Below are 7,006 nucleotides of genomic sequence, written 5' to 3'. Positions count from 1 at the left end.
ACTGTAACACAGTACGTGTGCTGGTTCTTGATATTTTGTCTCTGAACAAATGTTCTTCCTTTACATCCAGCCCCAGTCATGGCTACCTCCTGTCTCTCTCTTACCTTCTTCTTCATCTTACTGTTGGCCTCCAAATATCACACTCCATCTGTCCACATCTCTCTCCTTATCTCCGTCTGTCTGTCGGTCTTCCTCTGTTACCTCACATCTCTCTCTCTCTCTGTCTCTCTTTTTCACTCTCTCTCTCTCCCTCTCTGTCTCTCTTTTTCACTCTCTCTCTCTCTCTCTCTCTGTCTCTCTTTTTTACTCTCTCTCTCTCTCTCTCTCTCTGTCTCTCTTTTTCACTCTCTCTCTCTCTCTCTCTCTGTCTCTCTTTTTCACTCTCTCTCTCTGCGTAACTGTGAAAATGTCTCATGTCTTTTCCATCTGTCTGTTAGTCTTACTCCGTTACCTCCCCTTTTCTGCTCTCTTCCCTGTGCCCGTCTCTGTGCCCGTCCCTGTGCCCGTCTCTGTGCCCGTCCCTGTGCCCGTCTGCGTCCTCATCTGTCTGTCTTTGTGTCTGTCGTTGTCGTCTGCCCTCCTGTCGGTGGGTGTGGATGGTCGTGGGGGTTTTGACATTCAGCAGCGGTCTTCCACAGGCAGGCCCATCAGGGCTCCGCCAGGCGCGAAGCCTGCGCTCTTCCCGTAGATTTCCACTTAATCTCCCCAGGAGCGTCCTCGGCCCATCGCCTCTGCCCCCCTCACCCCACACACTCTCTCACATACACACACACGCACACTCACACACACGCACACCAACATGCACACACTCTCTCACACACGCACACGTACACGCATACTCACATACTCACATACACACACACACTCTCTCTCACACACGCACACGTACACGCATACTCACATACACACACACACACACACACACCACGCACACGTACACGCATACTCACATACACACACACATACACACACACACACACACCACACCACACACACACACACACACACACACACACACACAGGATGGGCCTGATCAATGCCATCTCCTTGTGTATGCATCTCCTTGTGTGTGCCCAGGAAAGAGGTGAGTTGAAGGGGCAGGGTGGGGTGGGGTGGGGGCTGAGAAGGAGGCTTTAACTAAACAGCTTCCTACACAAACACACACACACACATGCACAGAGAACATATGCACACACACACACACACAAAACACACATACACAAACAGAACATTTTGTTCAAACCTGGTCTATATCAAGAATGGGTCCCAAAACCAAGGCCTGTAAAATATTTCTGTTCAATTATTTTCAACCCTGGAAATTACTTCAGTTTTACAGCCTGAAAATAACATTGTCTGGTAAGCAATGTTGGGGCAGTAATGTAATGAAGAGTATTATTCATAGGCAGCCCAAACTTTATAGGGTGGAAGACAAACATGTTCTCAGTATGATTGAACCATTAAAAGGTTGTACGGCATTCTCATTGAATTTCCACAAGGCCCTAGATTTGGAAAAAAAGTGCAAAAAGAGTGACATTAAGGATAGTATAAACTTGTTTTGTACGCATTTGGTATCGATCAGTTTGTTCTTTACATATATGTATACTATATTTTATTAATGTTGTACCAATATATGAGCTCTCCACATATAATGGGTTTGAAGATGGTAAGGATTAAACAAGGGGAGGTTGCTTTTTTGGGTCATGTTCAAATGATTAAAATGCCATGTGGGGTACATATTTACATATATGTATACTATATGTTATTAATGTTGTACCAATATATGAGCTCTCCACATATAATGGGTTTGAAGATGGTAAGGATTAAACAAGGGGAGGTTGCTTTTTTGGGTCATGTTCAAATGATTAAAATGGCATGTGGGGTACCTAGACACTTCTATGTGAAAGTAGCTCAGTGTATTTAGTGTACAAAGTGCCAGTGTTGTACCATACATGTAGATACAATTCATAGATAAATAGTCAAAATCATTATTTTGCCCATATACAATTGTAAACAATGATTTTATTATATTATTATTTTGTTTAATGTAATTTTATTTAATTCAGTCTTCCATCAGTAGTACATTATTCTGTTAATGTAATGGTGAATGATTAACATATAAGGATTTTAGTTCCCCATACATTGGAGTGTTGGGTGTTTTGGTTCTGGGGGGGAGTGGTTTCCCCAATCGCAATCGCACGGTAGCTGTATGTTGTCTTATCTGTTTTTTTATTTATTTTTTATTTATATTTTTTTCCAACATTTATCACCCAGAGGGTATACATACAAGCCGAAGCTCAAAGAAAAGGACCACAGACAAAAACAGAAACTCAGACACAGACAAAAAAAAAAGAGTACAGAGAAAAGTGTGTGTGCTTGTGCATGAGTGTATGAGTGTGTGTGTGTGTCTGTGTGCGCAGTGTATGTGCATGTATGAAATGCATCATGTGCACATTATCTGACCCCTTCCATGCTTTCAGACCACCTTGCCACCTTATCTACATAGCACAAATATTCTGTATTCCACCTTTCCAGACTACCATTTGCTATGCATGTAAGCTTCTCCATTTCAAATACTTGTTTTAGGTTGCTTCCATAACCTTGTCACCTGCTTCAGTGCGGTCAAGTGCAATATACGAAAGACCTTTCGTTCCCTAGCCTTTATCTTATGTTGTGTATTAATGCCCAGCCAATTTTCGAATGTGAGGGATTACTTAATATCCAGAATGCTTTTGACTTTCTCTACCCCTACCCAGAAAGACTTTATTACTGGGCAAGTTAAAAATATGTGTGTGTGGTTTGCTTTTACTTCTCCGCAACCTCTCCAGCATCCAGACCCTGTTGCAGGAGAGCACTTACTCATTATGTTCGGTGTAATAAAAAATCTTTGGCTTATTTTCCAAGCGTATTTAATATAGCTTCTTACCTGTATATGTTTAAAAAGTGTTTTTGCTCCAGATCGTACCTAGCAACCATGGTGTTGTACGTGTTTATTGTATTTTTATCAAGAAATTGTGAAAAAGTAACTAATCCCTTACCAACCCAACCTTGTAAAATCTTATCACTTCTACCTGGTATAAAATCCGGATCATGCATCATTTCTCTGAGCAGTACACTCTCACTCTGTGTTTTCAGTTTTTTGCACAGTTGTCTCAGTTCATAACTGTATTTCCTATACAGAATGGTTGTAGGTGTTGTTTTTGTCTCTCTTTCTTTAAAAAAGGCAATGTTCCTATTGATCCTGTTTCCATCTCATTTCCCATATTAATCCACTTTCTCTCTAGGTCTCCTTTCATCCACTTCATTATTACTTGAACTTGGATTGCATAATAATAATTTTGTATATTCGGGAAGCCTAGCCCTCCTTCGTCTTTCGGTCGAGTTAGTAATTTAACCTCCTGAGACCCTGCGTCCTCGTATGAGGACATAACATTTAGGCTTTGCAGGACTTTCTACTTCAATATTCTGAATAAATTTCTGTTGCCCTCATATCATGAGTTTTTTGCACCAGTTAGTGGTAATAAAAGCACATTATACTATATTGGGAAAAAACAAGATGGCGTCGATATCAACATAAATGTTTTATCAGCGGGCACATGACAACTGTCGTCATGGTAAAGTGCCATTGTAATTTATGCGGTTGAAACTTGTTTATTCATGCTTATTAACAGTTCTAGTATGATATGGCATACATTTTTCACATTTATTTTTTATTGTAACACATCAGGAAGCTTTTATTTTTTATGTCCTCATTTGAGGACATCGGGACTTAAAATGTATGCTTCCAGATTGCTTCCACATAATAGACCCATGGTGCTAGTTCTAAAAGTTTAGCAGTTTCCAATACACACATGCACACACTCACTTTTTTTCCATTTTGCACTGTTGTTTTCACAAAGTTTTGTCAACTAAACTTAAAATTGATTTTTTTTAATTATATGTTCCAATGAATATGCGCTCGTTTTACTAAATCATGCGCTCATTTTACTGAGTTGTGCACTCATTCTAGTACATAATGTGCTCATTTTACTAAATTGTCCACTCTTTTTAGTAAGTAGTTCACTTATTTTACTAAACTGTGAGCTCATTTGGCAAAAATAGCTAATTTTGCTCATTGTACTAGAATGTGCACTGAATTTAGCAAATGATGTGCTCATATTCATAAATAGTGTGCTCATTTTACTAAATTGTGGGCTCATTTAGCTAAATTGTATTTGCATTTAGCTAAATTACACACATTTTTAGTAAAATGAGTGCACATTATCTTGATATACACACAAAATATCTTGCAATGACACCTCTAGGGTGCCATACTATCACACACACACACACACACACAGTTTGCATTATTTTGCACATCCTTGAATTTAGTGTTTAATTTCATTGTTAATGTTTTTGTTACTTAAAAAAAAAAAAAAATTCAATTGAAATACATAGGTGCACTCTCTCACATATACCTGTGTATACACGCACGCGCGCACACACACTTTTGTTTTACTCTTAACTCTATTCTATTCTGATGAAATAAACAGAGTTACACTTTGTTACACAATGGCGATTTAGTTGTGTTTTATGGTAAAATAGACCCAATGTCCTCAAATGAGGACATCACTTTTCTCAAAAACTACTTGATGTACTGAGGTGAAATTTATTTTGTATACTCATGAAGCCCTAATAAACCAAAATAACTGAGAGAAATAAAAAATGCATTCAAATTTATACCCCGGGTCTCAGGAGGTTAAATTTAACTCTGTGTTTTTTATTATTCCATATAAAATTTGCAAACATTTTGTTCCACGAGTTAAAGAAATTTTCTGGTAATCGGAGAGGTATGGCTTGGAATAAGAAAAGAAGTTGAGGGAGTAGCATCATTTTATTCGTTTCTACTATACTGTACGTCCCGTCTGGTATTAATTTCCACCTATTTAAATCATGCCTTGTCTTCCTTTCAAGCGTGCTATAGTTGTGATCCAAATCTTTACTAATGAAAATACCTAAATATCTTATCATCTCTGTATCCCATTTGAACTTATAATGTTGTTTAAAAGAGTGATTCATTTGTGTGCCAATACTTAGAGATTCACATTTATTTTCATTTATTTTATAACCAGATACTGTGCTATAGTCTTTAATCACCTCCAGTAGGTGTTGCATTGAAATTTCAGGGGAGGTAAGATAGATAATTACATCATCTGCATAAAGTGCTAGTTTGTGTGTTTCTTTCCCTATCTTTATCCCTTTAATATTTACATTTTGTCTTATAGCTACAGCCAGCACCTCAATATATATAGCAAATAAAAGTAGGGAGAGAGGGTCTCCTTGTCGAGTGCCTTTTTGAATAGTACATTTCCTTGACAGGGTACCATTTGTTTTAACTGTAGACACTGGGTTGCTATAGAGAGTTTGTACCCATTGACAAAAAGTCTCATCTATACCAAATCCCTTAATTGTTTCAAACATAAAAGGCCAACTGACCCAATCAAAGGCTTTTTCAGCATCTAATGTCAACAATAATAGCTGTTCATTCTCCCTTTGTGCATGGTCAATAACATTCAACATTCAACAAGTTCGTCTAATATTATCGGCCAGTATTCTTCCTGGTATTTAAGCAATATAGCACAAGTGAGAGTGGGGTTGGTCATGGATATTCCCACGGGTGTTGTTCGGCCGCAGGCAACAACAGCCGTGGGAATATCCATGACCAATCCCACGATCACTAGTGCTATATTGCTTTTATACAACAATTCTACCACAAACTAAATAATCTGAAAACATCCCGTTATTGTTTAAAAATGTTAATTTCGACATCATTCTTACGCATCAAAAAATAGTTCCCTTTTCAATAGACAGCGTCTTGGTTGGTAGGTACAGTAACCAACATTCCAGATCCCTCATTACTGGTCTTTGTGGTTTACGTGTCTTCTTGAAAGAAATGTTGAAAGTCGGGCTGAAATCACATTCATATCTAGGTTTGCTGCATGCATGTTACAAGGACACTGGGCCATGTTATGTAAGGGACATGGTACTGCAAAAAAAACGGAAACATAGTCTACATTGCAGAACCACTCAACTTTATTACTTTATGGTGAATAAATGTTACACTACTGTGCACAGCCTGACGTGACGATGCTAGCACGTTAGCAGCGGTTAGCTAACTATGCTAACGTTGGTTATCTACAAGTCTCCTCCAAGTGACAATCATATTATACACAATGCTGGCAATGCTGAGAACAAGCATCCTCGTTTATCTTACTTACATTGAGTTGACTGTGTGGTTTAATCCACAGATGTGGTGAAGCACTGTTTCGTTATGGTTTGCTAAGGAGTAACCCATTGCTTAAAATAGTGGAGGGCTGGGATGAGAACATTGTGTCAAATCTTCGCATTGTATCGCGGAGTGATTTATTATTAGCTGTGCAAAGTCGAATAAGATTGATGTTATTATCTTATGATCTGTGTTGAGAAGTGATATACTGTAGGTCTACAGTATATGATTCACATTTTGTTGGATCTTTGCCTTCTTTGTGTATTAATGTTACTATTGATGATGACCATGTTTGGGCCCACTTACCTTTATCTAATGCGTACCATGCTCTAACCAGTAACGGAATTATTTGTTCTTTAAAAGCTTTATAGAATTAATTTGTGAAGCCATCATCACCTGGAGATTTCCCATCCTTCAACCCCTGTATTTGCATCTGTACCACTTGTGCTGTTATTGGATTTGTTAACTTTTCATTTACTTGTGTCAATTTTGGTAACTCCATACTTCCTAGATATGTGTGAATTTGATCACAATCTGCTCTTACCTCTGCCCTATAAAGTTTTTCGTAATAACTAGCAAATGCTTCTGCGATCTGATCCTCGTCAGTTATTATTGTGCCTTGGTCTGATTTTAAGTTTGTTATATGTGCTTTCTACTTTTGTTTCTTTAGTTTATAAGCCAGTATTTTTAGTGGCCCACCATCAGCTGGCTGGAATCTTCACAAAGATCTTCAACCCGTCCCTG

The sequence above is a fragment of the Alosa sapidissima genome, chromosome 1 (genome assembly GCF_018492685.1).
Source record: "Alosa sapidissima isolate fAloSap1 chromosome 1, fAloSap1.pri, whole genome shotgun sequence".
NCBI classification, from domain to species: Eukaryota; Metazoa; Chordata; class Actinopteri; order Clupeiformes; family Clupeidae; genus Alosa; species Alosa sapidissima.
This window is presented reverse-complemented; position numbering follows the sequence as displayed.